Here is a 24,865-nt window from a genome sequence, read left to right on the forward strand (position 1 = left end):
ATCGCTGCGCTGTTGTGTATCGCACAGAAGTAATACTGGGGAAAACATTGTCCCGCTTTACCGTGTCGACTCCGTCCACGGTCTCGTAATCACAGAGCCAATGAAAACGCAATCGTACCGAGGCGAACCGTGGTGAGGCGAGGCAATGAAAACACGCCCTAAACTGGGCTTGAAGGTACAGTGGGTAAAATCCTCCCATCTAGTGGTCAGATTTGCAGACTGCTTTTGTTGCAGATTCTGAAGTCGACATTTCAGTTTGATGTTCAGAGTGATGACACCCTGGTAAAATTCCATCGTTATAAACTCTCCATCATTTCTTCTCTATTCAGGTTGGAGTACTGCTGGTTGTCAAAGCTCAGCTGTGATTGGCTGCTCTCAGCTCTGAAATCCAACCCCTCCCACCTCAGACACCTGGACCTGAGTCAGAACCAGCTGCAGGATTCATGAGTGAAGGTTCTGAGTGGTTTTCTGCAGAGTCCAGATTGTAAACTGGAGACTCTGAGGTCAGTTCACCCTCTTCACTCTACAACTTATATCAGTCTTGTTGTTGTCGTCATGATTTGCACTTGACTGCTGTTGGAAATTCAATTTGCAGACACTGGTTTGTGTTTGAAATGAGTGGAACTGGGTTTGAAGCAGGGGTGTCCATTAGGTCAATCGTGTGGAGTCCTCGTCACTTCCAGCAGGTAGAATGGTTCAGGCAGGAACTCAGTGATCTTGGTCATAATGTACGATGTGCTGGATTTTGTTTTTATATGTGCTGGATTTTACAGTCAAAGGTAAATGAGACGAATCGGCTTCTGCACCGCTCAGATCAAATAAAGGAGACATAAAGCAGATTTCATTTTAAATCTGAAACTGTAATAATTGTTAAAATCAATGTATACTTCAGATACCTGCATTCTGTATGAGAGCAGACAGGGACAGCAAAAAGAGTTTGGCTGTTGTTTTCTTTAAATACACGCCAAACTACCGTGCTTGTCGCGTGAGCCTGCAATCCTGGCGTAAACTGACGGAGACGCCTCACTCGCAAAATACGCTTCAAAGTCACGCACAGCAGAAGCACCGGAGATCCTGGGAGATGCTGCTAGCAAAACATCTGCGTTCCACACACACACACACACACACACACACACACACACACACACACACACACACACACACACCGATTGTATTGTAGGTAGATCTTTTTGACTTGGTCATTTTAAAAGTAGCTTGCATGTTGAAAAAGTGTGAGCACCCCTGGTTTAAAGGTACAGAGTACAGAGAATTGCAGCGCTCATTCACTCACCCTCTCTCCTTTGTTGAGTGTCAGATTCTAAAGTCGACATTTGACTTTGATTCTAAACTCTCCATCATTTCTTCTCTATTCAGGTTGGAGGGCTGCAGGTTGTCAGAGCTCAGCTGTGATTGGCTGCTCTCAGCTCTGAAGTCCAACGACTCCCACCTCAGACACCTGGACCTGGGTCAGAACCAACTGCAGGATTCATCAGTGAAGGAGCTGAGTGGTTTTCTGCAGAGTCCAGACTGTAAACTGGAGACTCTGAGGTCAGTTCACCCTCTTCACTCTACAACTTCTATCACTCGTTATTGTTGTCATGATTTTCACTTCACTGCTGTTAGAAATTCAGTTTGCAGTCACTGGTTTGTGTTTGAAATGAGTGAAACTGGGTTTGAAGCAGGGGTGCCCATTAGGTCGAAGAGAGAGAGAGAGGGAAAGAGAGAGAGAGAGAGAGTGAGAGAGAGAGAGCGAGAGAGAGAGAGAGCTTTAAGAGTGGAGTCCTCGTCAATTACAGCAGGTAGAATGGTTCAGGCAGGAAGTCAATGATTAGAAAACACGGTGGTTGTGGTTGATCTTGGGGTGAATTCCAATTCCTCCCTTAACCCTCAATCTCAACCCTCAATCTCAAAAATGCGCGCTCTCTGCTAGGTGCAAATGCTGTCCCCATTCTAAGAACGTCCAGTTGAGGGAGGAGATTAAGGGCTGTATCGCCCTCAATATTGAGATTCTCCGGGACCACCCTTGGCAGTGAGGGCTACCCAGAAGGCATTGTGTATTTTCGCCAAGACATCTTCGAAAAAGATGGCGATGAAAAAGCGAGCTACAAATGGAAGTATTTTCTTAGTTAATAAAGATATAAATATTACAAAACCATTTTATTGTCTTAGTTTAAGAGTTTTTTATGGATTATTGACATCGTTGTTGCGTAACATTTTTATTTTTTTTTACTTTACGATGTTTGTCAGCCGGACCGGCGGTCCCGGCTTCACGTTACTTGTGTACCTCGTTGTGTAGCGACGGAGGACTTCTTCTTTTTCATCATCTTTTTCTTCTTCTCCTTCTTCTGCGTCGTTGTCGTCTTCTTGACAGACTGGACTTAGCTTTGGCGTAAGGCCGCCCCCCACAGTCTGAAGACGTAACTGCACTTAAGGGGTGTCCCATTTCTAAGCCCTTACACTTATTTTTGAGGGCCAAGATTGAGGGCCAAAGATTGAGGGTTAAGGGCGAGGGTTGAGATTGAGGAGTTAAGGGAGGAATTGGAATTGGCCCTTGGTCATAATGTCCGATGTACTGAATTTTGTTTTGACGCCTCGCTCGGGAAAATACGCTTCAAAGTCACGGACAGCAGAAGCACCGGAGATCCTGGGAGATGCTGCTAGCAAAACATGTGCGTTACACACACACACACACACACACACACACACACACACACACACACACATACACCGATTGTATAGTAGGTAGATCTTTTTGACTTAGTCATTTTAAAAGTAGCTCACATGTTGAAAAAGTGTGAGCACCCCTGGTTTAAAGGTACAGAGTGTAAAATCCTGCCATCTGGTGGTCAGATTTCAGCGCTCATTCACTCACCCTCTCTCCTTTGTTGAGTGTCAGATTCTAAAGTCGACTTCTGACTTTGATTCTCAGAGTGATGACACCCTGGAAAAACTCTCCATCATTATAAACTCTCCTTCATTTCTTCTTTATTCAGGTTGTGGAGGTGCAGTTTGTCAAAGCTCAGCTGTGATTGGCTGCTCTCAGCTCTGAAGTCCAACCCCTCCCACCTCAGACACTTGGACCTGAGTTGGAACCACCTTCAGGATTCAACAGTGAAGGAGCTGAGTGGTTTTCTGCAGGGTCCAGACTGTAAACTGGAGACTCTGAGGTCAGTTCACCCTCTTCACTCTACAACTTCTATCACTCTTGTTGTTGTTGTCATGATTTTCACTTCACTGCTGTTGGAAATTCAATTTGCAGTCACTGCTTTGTGTTTGAAGCATATGAAATTGGGTGGAAAGGTACAGTGTGTAAAATCCTCCCATCTAGTGGTCAGATTTCAGATTGCTTTAGTGTCAGATTCTGAAGTCAACATTTCACTTTGATTTTCAGAGTGATGACACCCTGGAAAAACTCTCCATCATTTCTTCTCTATTCAGGTTGTGGAGATGTAGTTTGTTAGAGCTCAGCTGTGATTGGCTGCTCTCAGCTCTGAAGTCCAACCCCTCCCAACTCAGACACCTGGAGCTGAGTTGAAACTGCCTTCTGGATTCAACAGTCAAGGTGCTGAGTGGTTTTCTGCAGAGTCCAGACTGTAAACTGGAGGCTCTGAGGTCAGTTCACCCTCTTCACTCTACAACTGCTGCAGTTATTGTTGTCATGACTTTGAATTGAGTTTGTTGGAATTCACTTTGATTCCATTAGAAATGTGTAAAACTGGTTTTAAATTACACACACACACGTATGCGCACATACGCACTCACGCACGCACACACACACACGCGCGGATGCGCGCGCACACCCAACTGTGAATGACACTCTCCATCATTTATTCCGTATTCAGGTTGGAGAGGTGCAGGTTGTCATAGATCAGCTGTGGTTGGCTGCTCTCAGCTCTGAAGTCCAACCCCTCCCACCTCAGAGAGCTGGACCTGGCTGAGAACTATCTTCAGGATTCATCAGTTAAGGAGCTGAGTGGTTTTCTGCAGGGTCCAGACTGTAAACTGGAGACTCTGAGGTCAGTCCACCCTCTTCACTCTACAACTTCTATCACTCTTGTTGTTGTCGTCATGATTTTCACTTCACTGCTGTTGGAAATTCAATTTGCAGACACTGGTTTGTGATAGTAATGAATGAAACTGTGCTTGAAGGTACAGTGGGTAAAATCCTCCCATCTAGTTGTCAGATTGCAGATTGCAGATGCTGAAGTGGACATTTCACTTTGATTTTCAGAGTGATGACACCCAGGAAAAACTCTCTATCATTATAAACTCCATCATTTATTCTCTGTTCAGGTTGTGGGGCTGCAATTTGTCAGAGCTCAGCTGTGATTGGCTGCTCTCAGCTCTGAAGTCCAACCCCTCCCACCTCAGAGAGCTGGACCTGAATATGAACCCCCTGAAGGAGTCATCAGTGAAGGAGCCACTGATGGATCTTGTCTACAGCAGTGACCATCAACTGCAGAGTGTGAGGTCAGTACTGGTTTGGAACCAGTGGATGATGGTTCCAGCACCAAAGCCAGTTGATCCCACAGCAGAGGTCCAGTGTTCCCAGTCACAGTGTGAGAGGAGGATGGTGACGTCCAGCTGCTCCTCATTCATCCAACATCTGCTGCCAAACTGCTTCTTCTCTCAGTTCACCACCCAATTATTGATCAGTTCATCTTCATCAGCCCTCAGTATCAGTCCAACACTCCATGGTCACATGACCTTCACATGTTCCACACTAGACATGTGACTGAGAGTCTGCTTCTTCTCACCAGTCACTCCACCATCTCCATCAACAGTCAGCGTCTCTGTGATGATGCGTTCAAGGACCCTGAGTCCTGACTCCTGCTGTCTCTTCTTCTCTCTACAGGTGGAGGTGAGGGAGGATGAGGAGGAGAGTGAAGAGAAGCGCTCCATCTACTGGTGGCTGACAGAACTACAACCAGTGGAGCCAAACAGCAAGCTGCACGCACCAACGCTGTGTGGGCGTGTCACGACCTTTGACCCCAGTGCAGCCTGGTGGCTGGCGGACTGCTTCTCCCTACAAGCTGCTGTGGTTACGGGGAGAGACGTCCCAGAAGCCACTGGTGGAGCTGAATCCTCAGTGGAAGAAGCAGGACTTGGAGCAGCTGCTCAGTGAAGGCAGCAGCAACACAACCACTGCTTCTGCTCTCATCATCCACGGCTGGAACATCTCAGCATTAAGGTTCCACACATCAACAACACACTGCTCTGCTCTCATGAAATCATGTGGAAAAGATAAAGTGATTCACAACACCTGTGATGGGAACTCAAATCATAATTGAATCATAAGTAAGACAAAAGAAGTTTCCCTCAAAATAATTCATGGTTTTGATGCTTGCCAGATGTTTGTGTGGAGATTTCAGAAGGACGTCAATGAATCAGAAGGAAACCAGATCATTTATTTTATGTGATTATGTTATATCATCCTAACTTTGTTACAAGCTCAAACATTATATTTCAATGATTCAATATTCTGACAATAAAATCCATCACAACCCCTGACCTGTGTAACCTTGACCTCAACTGACGTTTCATTTCTGCTGCTTTAACACTTTGATTATATATCTCCTGAAGTCCTGCCATGGGGATTCTCCATATCTGAATAACTTGTGTACTCAAACCTTCTGTAGGCCATACCCACTTCTCCACTAGGTCTCAACATAAACCACATGAATCAATGAAAATAAATCTCACTTTTACAAACAAATCCAATTCAGTTCAAATATAATTTAAATAAAATAAATGATACATTATAATTAATCACCAACAGATAAATCAATGCAAGATATGAGGTGGTTTGCCCTCTCTGGGTCGGTGGGGAGGCCCTGCCTCAGGGGGAGGAGTTCCAGCATCTCGGGGTCTTGTTTGGGACGCCTCCCTGGGGAGGTGTTCCAGGCATGTCCCACCAGGAGGAGACCCTGCTGGAGGGACCAGGTCTCTGGGCTGGACTGGGAAGCCTTGGGGTCCCACTGGAGGAGCTGGAGGAGGTGACTGGGTCCAGGGAAGTCTGGGGGTCTCTGCTGAGGCTGCTGCCCCCGAGACCTGACTCCGGATACGGCAGTAGAAGATGGATGGATGGATGGATGGATGGATGGATGGATGGATGCCAGGTGATAGAACATTTCATAAAAACAGACTCTGCATTATAACTTCTATTACACTAAAAATAACTCACTCCAATATAACTGCATCTCTCACACACATTGGATCACAATGACCAAACAACACAACAAAGACAATGATCCAACTGTACTGCCACTTCCAGACTCAGTGTAGGTCTGTAGGCCTCTTGGACCTTCATGTGAACCACTGCGTGTTGACTGGAGGTGAAACATGGCTGACTGCTGTCCTCCTACCTGGACAATGCAATCTCACTTTCAATCTCACAGCCACTAAAAAACCTGATTGTGATTGAGAGGTCCTCAGCAGCCAATCACTGTTGGGAGTCCAGCCTTCAAACACTCCTCCTGAATCCACAGTCACATCTGTGAGCATCTGGAACTTTGGCCCTGATCCTCCACACCACACAACTTGGGATGACAGCGCCACCTACCTGGATCCTTTCAGCAGCCAGTCCATGCTCTGACCCGTTTCCACTGTGGCCTGTTGTGTCATCTGGACCGGAGTCAGGATCATCAGTGTCCAGGTTCATGGAATCTGTCAGAGTGCCGCCGTCCTGTGATGTAATGATAGAGAATCACTCTATTTATACTAATGTGCAGAACCACTAGAGTCTCATTTCTTCACTGCTGTCATCAACAAGCATTTGGTGTCACACTGGTGTACAACACTTATGGGCTAATTAATAAGAAATGACATATTTATGAATCACCCGCAATGCCCAGATTGTTGCTGCTTATCTGCTGATATGAGCCGTCAACTGTTGCAATATAGAACCACGGGCAGGAAATTACAATTAGTGTAGAGCGTATTATAATTTAAAAGTTTACTAACGGTAGTTCTTTAAAGAATTTAGCAGGGATGGAACAGCCTAACGTGACGACGTCACTTGTAAAACGGTAGGAGCTCAACCTGCTGTCACGGTGAAAACTGTGAGACACCTTCCCCCACTCCCAAGCCTCATTAATTTCTCACGGCAGTTGGCGGTTTTCAACAAAAACATTTATGAATCAGTAAATGAAAGAAACAAAACAACTTAACCGGTGGGCAGCAAAGGCTTCAGGGTGGGCCCAGGCCAAAATAATAAACCAAACTCCAACTACCTCGCCTTAAGAACTAACTAAATAAAGAAAGAGAAGCCAAATACAGAAAGGCTAACCTCCCTACATACTTAATAAACAGGAGAAAAGAGGGGACAAAGAAAATGGCAGCCCATTCCTACGGCTGCGTGCTCTAACGCCATTTCAGAAGTGACTAACTGCAGAGTTGGGAGCGGAGGAGGGATGACCGTCAGGCTGGCTCGACTGCTCCTCCTTCTCAGCCATGGCGCGTCCAATCAGCAGCCAACATCCAGGACCGCACCTGCAAGGCATCATCCACTCTCACACACACACACAGACAGAAACATAGAGGCACCTAGACCCACCCGTGGGTCATAACACCCCCTCCCTTAAGAACCAAACCCTATTAACATACCGACAAACAAAACTAAACAAGAAAACCCTCAGTTCCCCCGAAATAAGAATTTCGCAGCTAGTCCACATGTACACGTGATAATGCATCTGCCAACACAATATCAAGATCCCTAGATAGTAAGTTTGATAGATGGATAGAAATAGATAAGTTAGTTAAAGTTACACACACTATATATATATACATATATATTATATTTTTTATTTTATTATTAACCTCTTTCAATGAACTCCAAAACATACATGGTCAAAATTGACATTATTATTATGTTGGGTTTTTTTTTAAATGCTCATACAAAATAAGAAAAGTGGAGGGTGAGTCGTCTGAATTGGGTTTAGTGAGCATCACATCCACTTGCAGGGCATTATTTTCAGCAGCAAGCTTCTGTTACGACTGTTCACTTTTCCGTTAACTTGCAACGATTGGTGGAGTGACGAGCACCCAGCACGTGAAGTCTACGATGAGCTTCCACCCACGGAAGTACCATAGGAGGACACGGATTAAATAGTATGGCTTGTCCACCAGAAGGCTGTATTATGGTGTACATAATATAAAACTTCGGCCCAGTTCTGTTTGTATTGCATTGTATTGTTTGGTGTTCCTGAAGTTTCATTTTTCGTCCCTTTTTATTTTTTACATCCATGTTTGTGATGAAATTGTATTGTGAATCGCTAGCTCGCATTGCATGCTGGGAAAAAGCGTCACTCAAGGAAGTTTTCGCTTCGCTGACACGGTCCTGAAGGGAAGTAGGTTTTAGTGCACTGGAACGGGATGAATGTGTTCAATCAAGCAGTACAAACCTGATTAATTGTCTTAATACTTGACTTCGAATGGCCATATTGTTTAGGATTAGAATTAGATGACAACTTCTTCACAATATTTGCAACTATTCAATTTGACCAGCAGGTGTCAGTAGAAGACGAAATTTCATGTTGACTATTTCCTAATGGAAGTGCTCTCTTTACGTTGGATTTTTCTCATAATTATTTGAAGTGTAGGCCTGTATCTGCACACAATTTGGAATTCGTCCCAGCGCCCTGAGCTGTAAATTTGGACGGTGTTTGAGAGCTTAGGGAGAGAGTGAGGAGAGGAGAGGTGATAGGATGGAGCCCCCTGTCCTGTACATCAACGTCCATGTTACACAAGCATCTATGCCAAGGGGTGCCCATTAAGTCCATCGCGATCTACTGGTCAATTGCGAAGGGAGTTTGGGTCTATCGCATGGAGAGAGAGAGGGAGAGAGAGAGAGAGTGTGTGAGAGAGAGAGAGATCCGCGTCAATTACAGCAGGTAGAATCGTTCAGGCAGGATTAGAAAACACGGTGGATCTGGTTGATTTTGGTCATAATGTACGATGTGCTGGATTTTGTTCTTATATGTGCTGTGCTTTACATTCATTCATTCATTCATTCATTCATTCATTTTCCATACCCGCTTAGTCCCGAACTCTGGGTCACGGGGGTCTGCTGGAGCCTCTCCCAGCTGTCTTAGGGCGAAGGCAGGGGACACCCTGGACAAGGGTGTCCAGGGTAAATGTGACGTATCGGCTTCGGCACCATTCAGATCAAATAAAGACCAGACAGGGACAGGAAAAAGAGTTTCGCTGTTGTTTTACACGCAAAACTACTGGGGTTGTTGCGTGAGCTTGCAATCCTGGCGTAAACTGATGGAGACGCCTCGCTCGGAAAATGCGCTTCAAAGTGCACACGCACTACAGACGCGCCGAAGATGCTGGGAGATGCTGCTGGCAAAACGTCTGCATCACACACACACACACACACACACACACACACACACACACACACACACACCAATTATCCCTAACTTATGCGCTGCAAAACACAAAAATATGCAGCAAAACATCTTAACGTAAACACACTTTTATTGATAAAATCAAACATAGGCAGATATAACCTAAACAATTTTAAACCATGAGTTTTCTGTGCAATGATGAGCATAAATGCTCATGGGAACATGTTGACCCATTTAATCCTTTCTTTCTTTATCATTGGACTACAAATATATTTCTGAATGACTTTTCCTGTTTTATAGGAGGTGGATCTTTTTGACTTGCTCATTTTAAAAGTAGCTTGCATGTTGAAAAGGTGTGAGCACCCCTGATCTATGCCCTTTTCCAAGTCCCACAATCACTTTCACTGTCATCTGCCTGATTACACCCATGCCATTTTCAGAAAAAAATTGCACAAACAGAATACATTCAAAAAATGTATCATACACATAGTTATCAAGTCAAGTTATTTATTTATTGTCATTGTTGAACAAAGTTAACAACAAAATTTGTTTGGAGCATCCCCATAACCACTGGCATCAGTACCGATAAAATAATCATAAATAAGTGAGAAAAAAAAACAAAACAAAAAATATAATTTATGTACAGAAATTATTTGGTCATTCATTTTTTGCAATTCATAGTCATTCCCAACAGACATAACAGACACAAAAATTCAATGCATCACACGTGGTTCAGACACAGCTTGCCTGTGATTGTACATTTGGCCAGTAGGTGGTTTCGTGTGCACATGAAGCTTCGAGAAATGAACCGTTTCTCGAACCAGTTGGCTCAAGTGGTTCAATGCCTCATGAGGCTTCACCTCACCATCACTACAGTCACTGCATCCTGAATCAGTCACACTCAAAGTCGCACACCACCTCTGCTTTGTTCTGGACTGTGGAATGGGCAATATTAATTTAATCTAATTACATTCTGTTTTATTACTTTATGTCTATTTTAATGCTCTTTATTGGTGCTGAATGGAAGTGCGGTTGTTGTTTTATGAGCTAATGGATAGACAAGTGGCCTATAACATAAGACGCTTAAATGAAGTGAATAGGATATGTCCACAATGTCAAGAAAGGAAGCAGGGTGTCTTTAAAATCGATAACATTTGAATAAGTATTAAAAGTTGAGTTGATGTTATACTTGTATTGACATTTTGAGTAATTTATACAACTTTTCCCAGGAACTTTTCCCAATGATGAGGTTGAGGGCCCATCATCTGCAATTCAGCATTCTGCAGGTAGTCAACACCAAAACAAGCGTATTCAGCTGTCATAATCCTGTTTGTAAATAATACACATAAACTGTGTACTTGTAATATAAGTCAAACTTTGGTAACTTGAATATAATTCTCACAAAGGGATTTTTCATGTGTATGCACTTTGTATCTGTTATGAATTTAAAAAAAAAAACATTCATAACTAAACTCAGTTGTTGGTTTCCATCTCTATAAGTTAACAAAGATACATAGATACCTATGAAACACTTGTTTATCTTGCTGAAACTAATACTAGGTTACTAGTACTAGATACACCAGTATACTCTCCCGGAGCACAGATCAACCCACTCAAACAAACAAAAAGCATTTTACTCAGTCAGATAAGATTACTAAATGCTGGATGATACACTGTTTTGTGCATTATTTGGGTAAATAAAATAGTTCTATTATTCATACCTCCGCCTACCATTTATTATTACCTAAGGCATAGGGCATTTAAAAAAACAAAACAAATGTCATTCCGGTGTGCCACCCGTCTGTGCCCCGAGCTTGCCCCCCCAAGAAAAAAATTCTAGGACCGCCCCTGTTTCCAACACTGTGGATGCTCGGTTGTTTATTGCAGCAGACAGATAAACAATTAAACGGCTAAAGCCATCTATTCCACCGTGAATGACAAATCTCCAGCTTTTGGTAAAAAAGGGAGAGAAGATGGAAAGAGAAATCTAAAATATATAAGGCATCAGATAGCTAATTGAAAAAGGTTCATGCACAGCTTATTTGACACAAAAAAGGTATGGTACAAAGATGAAAAGATTTGGAGTGGGTAGAAAATCTCAATGTTTCATTTGTTCAAGTATTTAAAAACAGTTTTGAAAAATACCGTATTAATTTGTGGTTTCCATCTATGTGCCACATTGCATTTGGTGCAGGAACAGAATACTGCCTCCGTCTTAGTGTGCGATTGGCCAAGGCTCGCACTTCAGTCCCAATTGGGTCCACTCTTCTTAAGGAATCACGTACTCTTTGAACTACAACAACAGCAACAAAAAAAAAGAAAGACAAACTACATAAAATATTAAAGGCACAAATCCGTGTTAACACAGATAATGCTGACAAAAGGTATGATTTAATTTATTAAATACCCCCACTTTCTTTTTTTTAAATATACCGCCATTCTTTTTTTAATCATCCATGTAAGCACTTTTAGCTACATTTTGTACGGAAAGCGTTATACAAATAAAGCTAATTATATTTGTTTGTTTCGGTTAAACTGATGCACAATACAGATTACTGAATACATTCATGTGGGGATCAACTTCATATCAAACTTACTTTGCACTCGTACATCCCCTGGCATGAAGGAATGCTCTCATCATTCTGTACCCTGTGTTTGGGTGACTGAGTTGGATTTCTGCAATGACGGCATCCAGCTCTTCATCACAAAGTGCTGAATACATGTCCGACATTCTAAACAAACAAAGAATAATTCCTGAAATTTTACTTGGCAAGAGCCAAAACATATATGATTAAAAGCGTCCATTTTCACTGCAACCATTTTGACGTGTATTTGTTGTATCATTAGTGTTATTAGGTACAAGTGTTGCTGCGTTCATTGCAAGGTTAACGTCATTTGCGTCAATAGATATGGAAAACAACTACACTTAAGTTTAAAAGAAATGTGCACGTTTTGTAAATGGCAATTTCTTAATATTATCATTATTATTATTATTATTATTATTATTATTATTATTATTATCATCAGTGTTCTATTAAGGTGAAACAACAAAGAAAACTTTAAGTCTAAATTGTTTAATAAATAGGTTAAGAGCAGTTGGTGTAAGTATGAAAGTCATTTCATTTATTTGTTGCATTAAGAGAAGCATTTATAGAGCGTCGTTGCCACCTACTGGCATCTTTCGGTAGTATTTCTGTTGTAATTTTGAAGCGAACTTTATACCGGAAGTAAGACACGGGAAACACACTGCCAGCGTTTTCTGATGAGCACCCGTTCCTGTAAACCAGTGTTTGTGTGCCGCGAGATATTGTCAGGTGTGCCGTGGGAAATTATCCCATTTGTGTGCATGTGCAGTCTAGCGCCTGGCAGAGTAATCATGTAGTACTCTTCCATACCAGTAGGTGGCAGCAGCAGGTAGCTAATTGCCTTGCGCTTAGAGACAAGCGAATTAGTGACGCATAGATGCAGCGACAGGTGTGTGGATTGTGGATAGCGGGACGACGGTTGAAAGTGATGGATAAGTTTTTGAAGAGGAAAAATGCTGACTCTGAACTGGACCCTGGACAAAATCCGGACCCAGATGAAGGCCCTAGTATGAGTGGAGGCAAAGACGGTGACGTCGAGCAAAGTTTCTGGCGTGAGGCAATACAATGAAAGCTATCTTTCATTTGGATTTACTTTTACCGGAGATGCAACGGCACCGACTCCGTTGTGCTTGGTATGTGGTGAAAAGCTCTCCAACAGTGCTATGGTCCCAAGTAAGCTTAAACGTCATCTCCAAACGAAACAGCCCTCAGTTCAAAAGAAAAATGTGGAGTATTTTGTTCGCCTGCGTGAACACACGGAGAAACAGGCAACTTTCATGAGAAAAACCGCAAAAGTAAACGAGAGAGCCCTTAAAGCTAGCTACCACGTCGCTGAACTAGGGTTTCCACCTACCAGAGTTACAAATCCGGGACCTCTGGGGGGGGGGGGGGGGGGGGGTCAAGTCTGTCGACGGGGGGGGGTCACCGAAATATACGGGACAGTCCTGTATCAGTTCATTACGGGACAGGTTTTTTAGTTGCCAAGTATGGGACAATCGCGTATTTTACGGGAGTAGACCACAGGCAGAAATCAAATGAGGTTTTGTCATTTTCCCTTAAAAACGGGACAAATTGTGTCTGAAAATACGCTGAACTTGTGGCTAAATCAAAAAAAGTCCCACACTGTGGCAGAGCAATTAATACTTCCCGCCTGCAAAGCCATTGTAAATGAGACGCTCGGACCCGAAGCGGCTAAAGAAATAGCCAAAGTCCCTCTCTCAGATAACACAATCTCCAGACGTATTAATGAGATGTCTGCAGACATCGAAAGTGTGGTTTTGGACAAGATCCCTATCAGTAAGAAATTTGCCTTGCAACTTGATGAGTCTACTGATATAAGTGTTGTTGCAGCTTCTGAAGTGGACATTTCACTTTGATTTTCAGAGTGATGACACCCTGGAAAAACTCTCCATCATTATAAACTCTCCATCATTTATGCTCTATTCAGGTTGGAGTATTGCAGGTTGTCAAAGCTCAGCTGTGATTGGCTGCTCTCAGCTCTGAAGTCCAACCCCTCCCACCTCAGACACCTGGACCTGAGTGAGAACCTGCTGCAGGATTCAGCAGTGAAGGAGCTGAGTGGTTTTCTGCAGAGTCCAGACTGTAAACTGGAGACTCTGAGGTCAGTTCACCCTCTTCACTCGACAACTTCTATCACTCTTGTTGTTGTCGTCATGATTTGCACTTGACTGCTGTTGGAAATTCAATTTGCAGACACTGGTTTGTGATTGAAATGAATGAAACTGGGTTTGAAGCAGGGGTGCCCATTAGGTCGAGGGGGTGGGTAGAGAGACGAACCGCTCTCTCAGTCATTAGAAAACACGGTGGTTGTGGTTGATCTTGGTCATAATGTACGATGTGCTGGAGTTTGTTTCTATATGTGCTGTGTTTTACAGTCAAAGGTAAATGTGATGAATCGGCTTCTGCACTGCTCAGATCAAATAAAGAGATATAAAGCAGGTTTCATTTTAAATCTGCAACTATAGTGAACAAAATCAAGGTATACTTCAGATACCTGCATTCTGTTTGAGAGCAGACAGGGACAGCAAAAAGAGTTTGGCTGTTGTTTTCTTTAACTACACGCCAAACTACCGGGGTTGTTGCGTGAGCTTGCAATCCTGGTGTAAACTGACGGAGACGCCTCGCTCGCAAAATACGCTTCAAAGTCACGCACAGCAGAAGCACTGGACATCCTGGGAGATGCTGCTAGCAAAACATCTGCGTTCCACACACACACACACACACACACACACACACACACACACACACACACCGATTGTATAGTAGGTAGATCTTTTTGACTTGGTCATTTTAAAAGTAGCTCGCATGTTGAAAAAGTGTGAGCACCCCTGGTTTAAAGGTGCAGTGTGTAAAATCCTGCCATCTGGTGGTCAGATTTCAGATTGCAGCGCTCATTCACTCACCCTCTCTCCTTTGATGAGTGTCAGATTCTAAAGTCGACATTTGACTTTGATTCTCAGAGTGAAGACACCCTGGAAAAACTCTCCATCATTTCTTCTCTATTCAGGTTGTGGAGGTGCAGGTTGTCAAAGCTCAGCTGTGAATGGCTGCTCTCAGCTCTGAAGTCCAACCCCTCCCACCTCAGACACCTGGAGCTGAGTTGGAACTGCCTTCTGGATTCAACAGTGAAGGTGCTGAGTGGTTTTCTGCAGAGTCCAGACTGTATACTGGAGACTCTGAGGTCAGTTCACCCTCTTCACTCTACAACTTCTATCACTCTTGTTGTTGTCGTCATGATTTTCACTTTACTGCTGTTGGAAATTCAATTTGCAGTCACTGGTTTGTGTTTGAAATGAATGAAACTGGGTTTAAAGGTACAGTGTGTAAAATCCTCCCATCTAGTGGTCAGCTTGCAGATTGCAGATTCTGAAGTGGACATTTCACTTTGATTTTCAGAGTGATGACACCCTGGAAAAACTCCATCATTATAAACTCCATCATTTATTCTCTATTCAGGTTGTGGTGCTGCAGTTTGTCAGAGCTCAGCTGTGATTGGCTGCTCTCAGCTCTGAAGTCCAACCCCTCCCACCTCAGACACCTGGACCTGGATGGAAACCAGCTGCAGGATTCAGGAGTGAAGCCACTAATGGATCTTGTCCACAGCAGAGACCATCAACTGGAGAGTGTGAGGTCAGTACTGGTTTGGAACCATTGGATGATGGTTCCAGCACCAAAGCCAGTTGATCCCACAGCAGAGGTCCAGTGTTCCCAGTCACAGTGTGAGAGGAGGACGGTGACGTCCAGCTGCTCCTCATTCATCCAACATCTGCTGCCAAACTGCTTCTTCTCTCAGTTCACCACCCAATTATTGATCAGTTCATCTTCATCAGGCCTCAGTATCAGTCCAACACTCCTTGGTCACATGACCTTCACATGTTCCACACTAGACATGTGACTGAGAGTCTGCTTTTTCTCACCAGTCACTCCACCATCTCCATCAACAGTCAGCGTCTCTGTGATGATGCGTTCAAGGACCCTGAGTCCTGACTCCTGCTGTCTCTTCTTCTCTCTACAGGTGGAGGTGAGGGAGGATGAGGAGGAGAGTGAAGAGGAGCGCTCCATCTAGTGGTGGCTGACAGAACTACAACAAGTGGAGCCAAACCGCAAGCTGTGTGTCACGACTAGTGATGGTGAGGTGAAGCCTCATGAGGCATTGAACCACTTGAGCCAACTGGTTCGAGAAACGGTTCATTTCTCGAAGCTTCATGTGCACACGAAACCACCTACTGGCCAAATGTACAATCACAGGCAAGCTGTGTCTGAACCATGTGTGATGCATTGAATTTTTGTGTCTGTTATGTCTGTTGGGAATGACTATGAATTGCAAAAAATGAATGACCAAATAATTTCTGTACATAAATTATATATATATTTTTGTTTTTTTTTCTCACTTATTTATGATTATTTTTATGGGTACTGATGCCAGTGGTTATGGGGATGCTCCAAACAAATTTTGTTGTTAACTTTGTTCAACAATGACAATAAATAAATAACTTGTCTTGATAACTATGTGTATGATACATTTTTTGAATGTATTCTGTTTGTGCAATTTTTTTCTGAAAATGGCATGGGTGTAATCAGGCAGATGACAGTGAAAGTGATTGTGGGACTTGGAAAAGGGCATAGATCAGGGGTGCTCACACCTTTTCAACATGCAAGCTACTTTTAAAATGAGCAAGTCAAAAAGATCCACCTCCTATAAAACAGGAAAAGTCATTCAGCAATATATTTGTAGTCCAATGATAAAGAAAGAAAGAAGATTAAATGGGTCAACATGTTCCCATGTGCATTTATGCTCATCATTGCACAGAAAACTCATGGTTTAAAATTGTTTAGGTTATATCTGCTTATGTTTGATTTTATCAATTAAAGTGTGTTTACGTTAAGATGTTTTGCTGTATAGTTTTCTGTTTTGCAGCGCATAGGTTAGGGATAATTGGTGTGTGTGTGTGTGTGTGTGTGTGTGTGTGTGTGTGTGTGTGTGTGTGTGTGTGTGACGCAGACGTTTTGCCAGCAGCATCTCCCAGGATCTCCGGCGCGTCTGTAGTGCGTGTGCACTTTGAAGCGCATTTTCCGAGCGAGGCGTCTCCATCAGTTTATGCCAGGATTGCAAGCTCACGCGACAACCCCGGTAGTTTTGCGTGTAAAACAACAGCGAAACTCTTTTTCCTGTCCCTGTCTGGTCTTTATTTGATCTGAATAGTGCCGAAGCCGATAGTCACATTTACGTTTCACTGTAAAGCACAGCACATTTAAGAACAAAATCCAGCACATCGTACATTATGACCAAAATCAACCAGATCCACCGTGTTTTCTAATCCTGCCTGAACGATTCTACCTGCTGTAATTGACGCGGATCTCTCTCTCTCTCTCTCTCTCTCTCGCTCTCTCTCTCTCTCTCTCTCTCTCTCTCTCTCTCCCTCTCTCTCTCTCTCTCTCCATGCGATCGACCCAAACCCCCTTCGCAATTGACCAGTAGATCGCGATGGACGTAATGGGCACCCCTGGCATAGATGCTTGTGTAACATGGACATTGATGTACAGGACAGGGGGCTCCATCCTATCACCTCTCCTCTCCTCACTCTCTCCCTAAGCTCTCAAAACTATCTCCAAACTAAACGCTATCTAGTCTCAAACACTCCAAACTATAAACACTATCCAAAATCTAGTCATCCAAACTCTCTTCAAATCTCAGTTGACTGCAACTCTCCTACAATAACCCCCATTTTGAATGGAGCCTCAGGGGTCTATATAAACCGTTAAAATATGAATTGCAGATATATATATATATATATATATATATATATATATATATATATATATAGGTCCACTTTTCTGCTGCAGCTGGCCATTTTCATTTTACACCGTCCAAATTTACAGCTCAGGGCGCTGGGACGAATTGCAAATTGTGTGCAGATACAGGCCTACACTTCAAATAATTATGAGAAAAATCCAACGTCAAGAGAGCACTTCCATTAGGAAATAGTCAACATGAAATTTCGTCTTCTACTGACACCTGCTGGTCAAATTGAATAGTTGCAAATATTGTGAAGAAGTTGTCATCTAATTCTAATCCTAAACAATATGGCCATTCGAAGTCAAGTATTAAGACAATTAATCAGGTTTGTACTGCTTGATTGAACACATTCATCCCGTTCCAGTGCACTAAAACCCACTTCCCTTCAGGACCGTGTCAGCGAAGCGAAAACTTCCTTGAGTGACGCTTTTTCCCAGCATGCAATGCGAGCTAGTGATTCACAATACTATTTCATCACAAACATGGATGTAAAAAATAAAAAGGGACGAAAAATGAAACTTCAGGAACACCAACCAATAAAATGCAATACAAGCAGAACTGGGCCGAAGTTTTATATTATGTACACCATAATACAGCCTTCTGGTGGACAAGCCATACTATTTAATCCGTGTCCTCCTATGGTACTTCCGTGGGAGGAAGCTCATTTTAGAGGTCACATGCTGGTTGCACGTCACTCCACAGATCACCTCGGGGAAGGTCGTTGCCCTTGCAGGGTACCTGATTCAGGTGAGTATATGGAAAATATGGGTCAATGTGGTCAGTAGTAACAAGAGAAGCTTGCTGGCAAAAATAATGCACTACAAGTGGATGTGACACTTTTTTCTTGTTTTGTATGAGCATTTAAAAAAAACCACAACATAATAATAATATGGATTTTGACCATGTATGTTTTGGAGTTCATTGAAAGAGATTAATATATATATGTATATATATATATATGTGCGTGTGTGTAACTTTAACTAACTTATCTATTTCTATCCATCTATCAAACTTACTATCTAGGGATCTATCTACTACTAACTCTCAAAAAACTAACGGACAACCAAGAGCAACAAAACCAACCTACTGCAATTCGTATATTTTAGTGTGTGTGTGTGTGTGTGTGTGTGTGTGTGTGTGTGTGTGGGGGGGGGGGGGTTAAAATGAGCACAGTGATGGTTCCGCAGCATAAAGTGTATCTTCAGTCGTCGATTGTATGTGTGGGAGTCCCTCAGGTTCAGCCCAGCTGATTTAGTGTTCGGTGAGAGGACCCTTGCGTCTGTTAAGGGGTAAGTGGCTTTCCGATGTTAAGCGAGTAGAGAATAATGTGTTAGATTACGTAATTTTTTTTCCGTGAACGCTTGCATCGTGCTTGTGAAACTGCTCACCAAACTCTTGTCGCCAGCCAGTCTAAAATGAAGCGGCAGTTTGACAAGAAAGCTGTGGCTCGAGTTTTTGAGACAGGCGTTGTGTGTTGGTATTGTTGCCGTTACCCGGTTCCGGTTTGCAGGCTGGTTTTTCTGGTCCGTATGTCGTGGAGCGCAAACTTTCCGATACAGATTATGTAGTGCACACTCCTGATAGAAAACGATCATCCCGCGTCTGCCACGTCAAAATGTTGAAAAGTTACGCCCGGTTCACACAGGACGCGGAAGCGCCGCGAAGCGAAGTGAAGCGCTGCGAATCGCCGCGAAGTGAAGTGCTGCAAATCGCCAAGCGCTTCCATTCAGCGCCCATGTTAATCAATCAGTGCGTTTACATGCAGAGCTTAATCGGACTAAGCAATCATTCGGTTTTCTCGTCCAATCGGAGTTCTCACCTTGGTCCCCGTATACATGCAGCTGAGAAATTCAAATTATTGACGGGTCCTCCTCCCAACACTAGGGGGTGGAGTGAGTCTTTTCAGCCGGTCAGCTGCTTTCGGTTGACATATTAAATCTATTATGATATGGAACGATAGTTTATAATGTACGTGTTACTTGCTTTGCAGATAAGGTGTACCCTATGTCTTGTGCTCCTGGTTATTTTAAAAGGCAGACAAGAACGTTGTTTGCTGTTGGAGGGCTACAACAACACTTCGATGCTACGCTTTGTGCCGTCGCTACGGACCCCAAACTCTCGTTCTTGTTGGATTCAGGTTCGGAGCAGACTGGTGGGAGAGTTTGTGTACAGGTTTTGCAAAGGAACGGTGTCTTCAGTTATACACACGCTCATTAAAGTGCCGACCGTGGAGGAAGCTGGTGCCGCTGCACGCCGTTTCCAGCAGAATAACAGCGAAATTACCCAAATAAAAACAAATCAGGAAAACATCTCTTTGCTGTGCTTTTATTTACAAAGTTAAAATTCTTCTAATTTACAAAAAATGTGAACGAAAAGGTAGAAATATAAATACGAAGGAATACGTATTTGTTCAGGGGTGCGCAAAGCCGGAGCCCTGCATTTGCTGCGCTACCCTTTTTAAAAAGGTCTCCGTTGCGCGTTATTTGAATATGTCCATCTCTTTTAGAAGAGAAAGCATCGCCCCGGTCTCATCCTCTCTCCAAATGTCAACATTCTTATTCGCGTTTGCCAGGTTGTTTCGCGCCGTCTGTTTTGTTAGACGACGTAGTTGTGCGGTCATGAGTCGCGAGAGCGATGCGTGGCGCATGCGCACTCGCATTGTCCAGTTAATAGTCCGATTAAGGCGTATACATGGCAGAGAAATTTGAATTCCAATCGCATTATCTGGGTGTCTCAATCGGAGTTCTCCGATTCCAATCGGAGTTCTCAAACTCCAATCATAATCGGAGTAAGGTGTTTACATGCACGTGAGTTCTCCGATCATAATCAGACTAAGGCAATAATTCGATATTCTCTAGTGCCATGTAAACGCACTGAATGTAGTGGTTCAGACCAGACGCGAACAGGCGAACGGCTCGTGCCATTCATTTCAATGGAAGCGGAAGCGCCGCGCCAACGAATTTCGCGAGCGAGGCTCCAACTGGTTCACACCAGACGCGAACAGCTCCGCGACGGTCGACAAGCGCTTCTGCTCTCTTTTTTTCACTCCCACTTTTTCACTTCTTTTTTTTTCTTTAAAAAAAAAAAAATAAAAAAAATCATTTTCGTCATCGCCCCCCCTCGCCCCGTAGCCAGCCCGCTCCATAGCTCACTTTTGTGCGTGTGTGTGTAAATAAATAGAAACACGCACTCAGGTGTCCATCTCAAGACAAAGACCTCTTTCATAATGATCATTGACCGGCATCTCTAGGATCAAACAGACGTATTTTGATCAAGTCTTTCTGTGTGTGTGTGTGTGTGTGTGTGTGTGTGTGTGTGTTTAATCTCTCTCGCACTCTGATACAATGTACTGACAAATATAACATACAAATATGATATATGATCGAATTTGTCATTGGGTTTTTATTTTGAAATTAGTTTATTTTGAAAATTCACCGGATTTTCTCGTTTTTATTGAGCGACTTCCTGTACTATTGACGAGGACCGCTCGCGGCTCGCGCACGAAATAGAGCAGACGCCGAAACAACAAATGCATGCCGCGAGCCGCGCAACCACCACATTGATTAACGTCGGCGCCGAATGGAAGCGCTCGGCGGCGCTTCGCTTCCACGTCCAGTGAACTGACGTTAAATGCATGGCGCGATCCGCGAGGGGAGCCGCACGCCTGTTTACGTCTGGTGTGAACTACTACATTGATTAACATGGGCGCCGAATGGAAGAGCTCGGCGCTTCGCGGCGCTTCGTGGCGCTTCCGCGTCCAGTGTGAACCGAGCGTTACGTCGCTAGGAAAAATATGTCGCCTGAGCCTCCGCCCCCTCCATGCCCATTGGCGGAGGGAGGGCTCATTGAAAAAAAGAAATCGGTGTTCCTTCGGCGCGCCTGGGAAACTCTGAAATTATGAATAACTTAAGCTCGTTTTTGTCCCATTTGCCTGCATCAGCCCGTCATGATATTGTTAAATTAATTGAGAGCCACCCACTATTGTTTTCTGACCACCCCCGCCATACGTCAGTTTTGCACCATGACATAGAAGTAGAGGGACATGCCACAAGTAAGCAGCACGCACACAGAGTCCATTCTGGGAAGTTAAGAAAGAAGCTTTGGCTCTCCTTCTGACAATGCCCATCTTGATGTTAATTTGGGGTCAGGTTTTTACAGACCATAATGCCCTCGTGGTCCTGGATAGGATGCGCAATCAAACCAGCCGTACATGCGGTGGTCTCTGCTCCTGCAAGACTTCAATCTCCAGATTTGCCACAGGAAGGGTGGTTGATAATGTGTTGGCAGATGCGTTATCACGTGTACATGTGGACTAGCTGCGGAATTCTTATTTCAGGGGAACTGAGTTTTTTCTTGTTTAGTTTTGTTTGTAGGTATGTTAATAGGGTTTAGTTCTTAAGAGAGGGGATGTTATGACCCACAGGTGGGTCTAGGTGCCTCTATCTAAATAACTATTACCAATTTTAAACGTTTAGTTTTTTACTACTACACAAATGTAAAGTCAAACAACATACGCTTACAGAAACTCACACAACAAAATATAAATTAAAATGTGTAAAACAAAAAGAAAAAAAACCTCAGCATTCAGATAACAGTTTTGTCCTTTAGTGAAGATTGACAATGAGAAAAACCAAGAGCCTCATCTTTGTGCGGCTGATCCTGTTTCTTCTCTCTGTAAATATCTGCCCTGTTTTGGAGAAGATTCTCTCTGAGGGGACTGATGTTGCTACAATGCACAGTCTCCATGCCATCACATGTGTAAGGCGTCGGTAAATTGAAGCCTGCAGTTTGCAGTTGCAGCTGTTGCACGACAAAACGGGTCAACCAACCCGACAAACGACCCGGGTGATAATCGGCTCCGATCGGCTTGCGATGGAATTGGGACACCCGGGACAACACCACCTTTTTTTTTACCTGCCGCACGGAATGACGTTGAGCGTAACGTACGCTAAATCATAATATCGCGCCAGTCAAGGTCATATCGCGGGCCTGTCCCGCTCACCAGATATCCAAGAAGGTTGGTGAGGGCTGAGCGGGCAAAACCTTTGGTGACTAAGTACCGAAGGGGTGAATTTTTTCTCTACCTTTTTGCGCCTGAGTAAAAAAAGGGGGCACAGGGACGCCTGTGCAGCTACAAGTAATAAGTCTAGACAGGGATGGGAAAGAACCAGAGCAAAGTGGCTGCTGCAGTTCCCCAGGGGGGACAAATTGTGGACGACATGCGGAAAAAATACGGTCCAGATTGTCTTGATATGTTGGATGTTTTTTGTTGAAAAGTATGGTTTCCCAGAGGGGGGATCACTGAGTATGGAGGAATTGAGAAACCTCCGGGATAAACTGAATATAGCCGAGGGAAAGGTTACAAAAAAGAAAAACCCAAACAGGTGGGAGATTCAAATCATCAAAGATCATGAAAGGTGTTTTTCATTCTGGAAACCTGAAGCAGAGGTCAGGGACAGGAAACAAGTAAAGAAACGTGTGAACAGCGCTGGGCGCTGGAGCACAGGGGTGACAGAGATAACGGCAGAGGGTGCACACACTCACACACACTCCCCAGAGGAGGGAGAAAAGGAGCCACTCACACACGAGCATTCAAATGCACCAAATCGTCTGTATCCTTCTCTTACAGGCCCGAGGGACCCTCTCCTGGACATGCCTGTCTTCCCTCTTCCCGCCTGCCCTCATCCAACGCTACCACCGTACAACCCTGCGCACTCCAGCACCGACGCCGCAGCGTCGCCACGTTCATCAGGACTGCCGTCAACCAAACGGCCAGCCTCATCACTGCTTTCAGACAAGGGCTGCTCCCCCAGATCACCAAAGCAGTTAACAGAAGCTGCTGCGTGGGGATTGAAGATGCCCGGCTGACAGAGGTCCGACGTCATGCAGTGCACGCTGAGAGGCTTCTGCAGGAGGCCAGCGATGCAGAGGACAAGAAGATAAAGCGTGCCTCCCTCACCATGATGAAGCACCTCAGTGACACGGCGAGACGGCCCTACAGGAACAACGACAACTGACGAAGGGCGACTAGCGGAGACAGAGGCGAAAAGGGGGCGTGCCACATCTGCGGCCGCATGGGTCACTGGGCCAGAGAATGCCCTGACAAAGGAAGACACCGCGGGCAGAACCATGCCCACCGCAGCCAAGAGAGTGATCGCGAGGACCGGAAAAGAGGATCCAGAGGGGACCAGGACGTGTTTATGTAGCATAATTGTGGCAAAGCACTGTTCCTGCTTTTGTTGTGGTTTGTGGCGTGTGTGAGAGTGATCAGTGAGCAGGGTGCAGTTACCCACTTCTACCAGTGGAGGTCGTGTTCGCCCCGGGGAATAACGCTAGAGAGGTCTCTCAAGTGGCTCGTGAGACCTATGTGGAGCGAACCGTCTTAGCGGACGTTAACGTGTGTTATCTGTTGTGCTTCCACAGGTGAGAAGGGGAAATGGTTGAAAATAAGAGCAAATGTATGTGTGGCTGTTTCGTAATTGAAGTCTGAGATCGAGGGTATGTGAGTTAAATTTACGTTTTGAATGTATCGTCTCTGAGTGATTACCTAGCGAAGAGGAAACAACGGCTAGCCCGTTGCTAGGTTACCAGGAGGCGGGGTTGACGCTCGGTTACGTTAGTGTTCGTTTAACGTTATGGGATGTTTATTCAGTAGAAATGTGAATATTTAAACGTATACGAGTAAGATTGAATGTGGGAAACGACATGATTAATAAGTTCAAGTCGAAGTCGGGTATGGATCTGTGTTTTGAAATGTAAAAAGTAGATAACGCTCGAGAGGAAGTCTCTCAAGTGGCTCGTGAGACGTATGCGGAGCGAACCGTAGTAGCGGACGTTAACATGTGTGTTGTCTATTGTGCTTCCACAGAAAACCAAAATAAAAGCTTCTAAAGAAACAAAGAAAAACAAAAATAAATGTGTCTTCGCAACATTACCATGCTACATTTACGTTTGACTATCTGCTTTAATATAAAACCACAACAAATGTGTTTTATAATTGTCTTTATATAATCTACAAACGTATTTGTATGATCCAGGGAAAATTCCATGTTTGTTTGCGAAACTCATTGGAAGAATGAAGAAAATCTGTTTGATTGTTATTGTCATGA

At 44.0% G+C, this 24,865-nt stretch overlaps 1 protein-coding gene and 1 pseudogene across 1 annotated transcript in view; one reads left to right on the forward strand and one right to left on the reverse strand.

Moving 5' to 3' along the window:
* Positions 1-24,865, reverse strand: part of LOC142896356 (ribonuclease inhibitor-like) — a 268,010-nt gene that overhangs the window by 219,775 nt on the left and 23,370 nt on the right. The window lies entirely within an intron of this gene.
* LOC142896487 (uncharacterized) overlaps positions 1-24,865 on the forward strand; it is a 47,419-nt pseudogene that overhangs the window by 3,983 nt on the left and 18,571 nt on the right.

The sequence above is a fragment of the Nelusetta ayraudi genome, unplaced genomic scaffold (assembly GCF_046127955.1).
Source record: "Nelusetta ayraudi isolate G7.1 ecotype Tasmania unplaced genomic scaffold, CSIRO-AGI_Nayr_v1 ptg000053l, whole genome shotgun sequence".
Classification (NCBI taxonomy): Eukaryota; Metazoa; Chordata; class Actinopteri; order Tetraodontiformes; family Monacanthidae; genus Nelusetta; species Nelusetta ayraudi.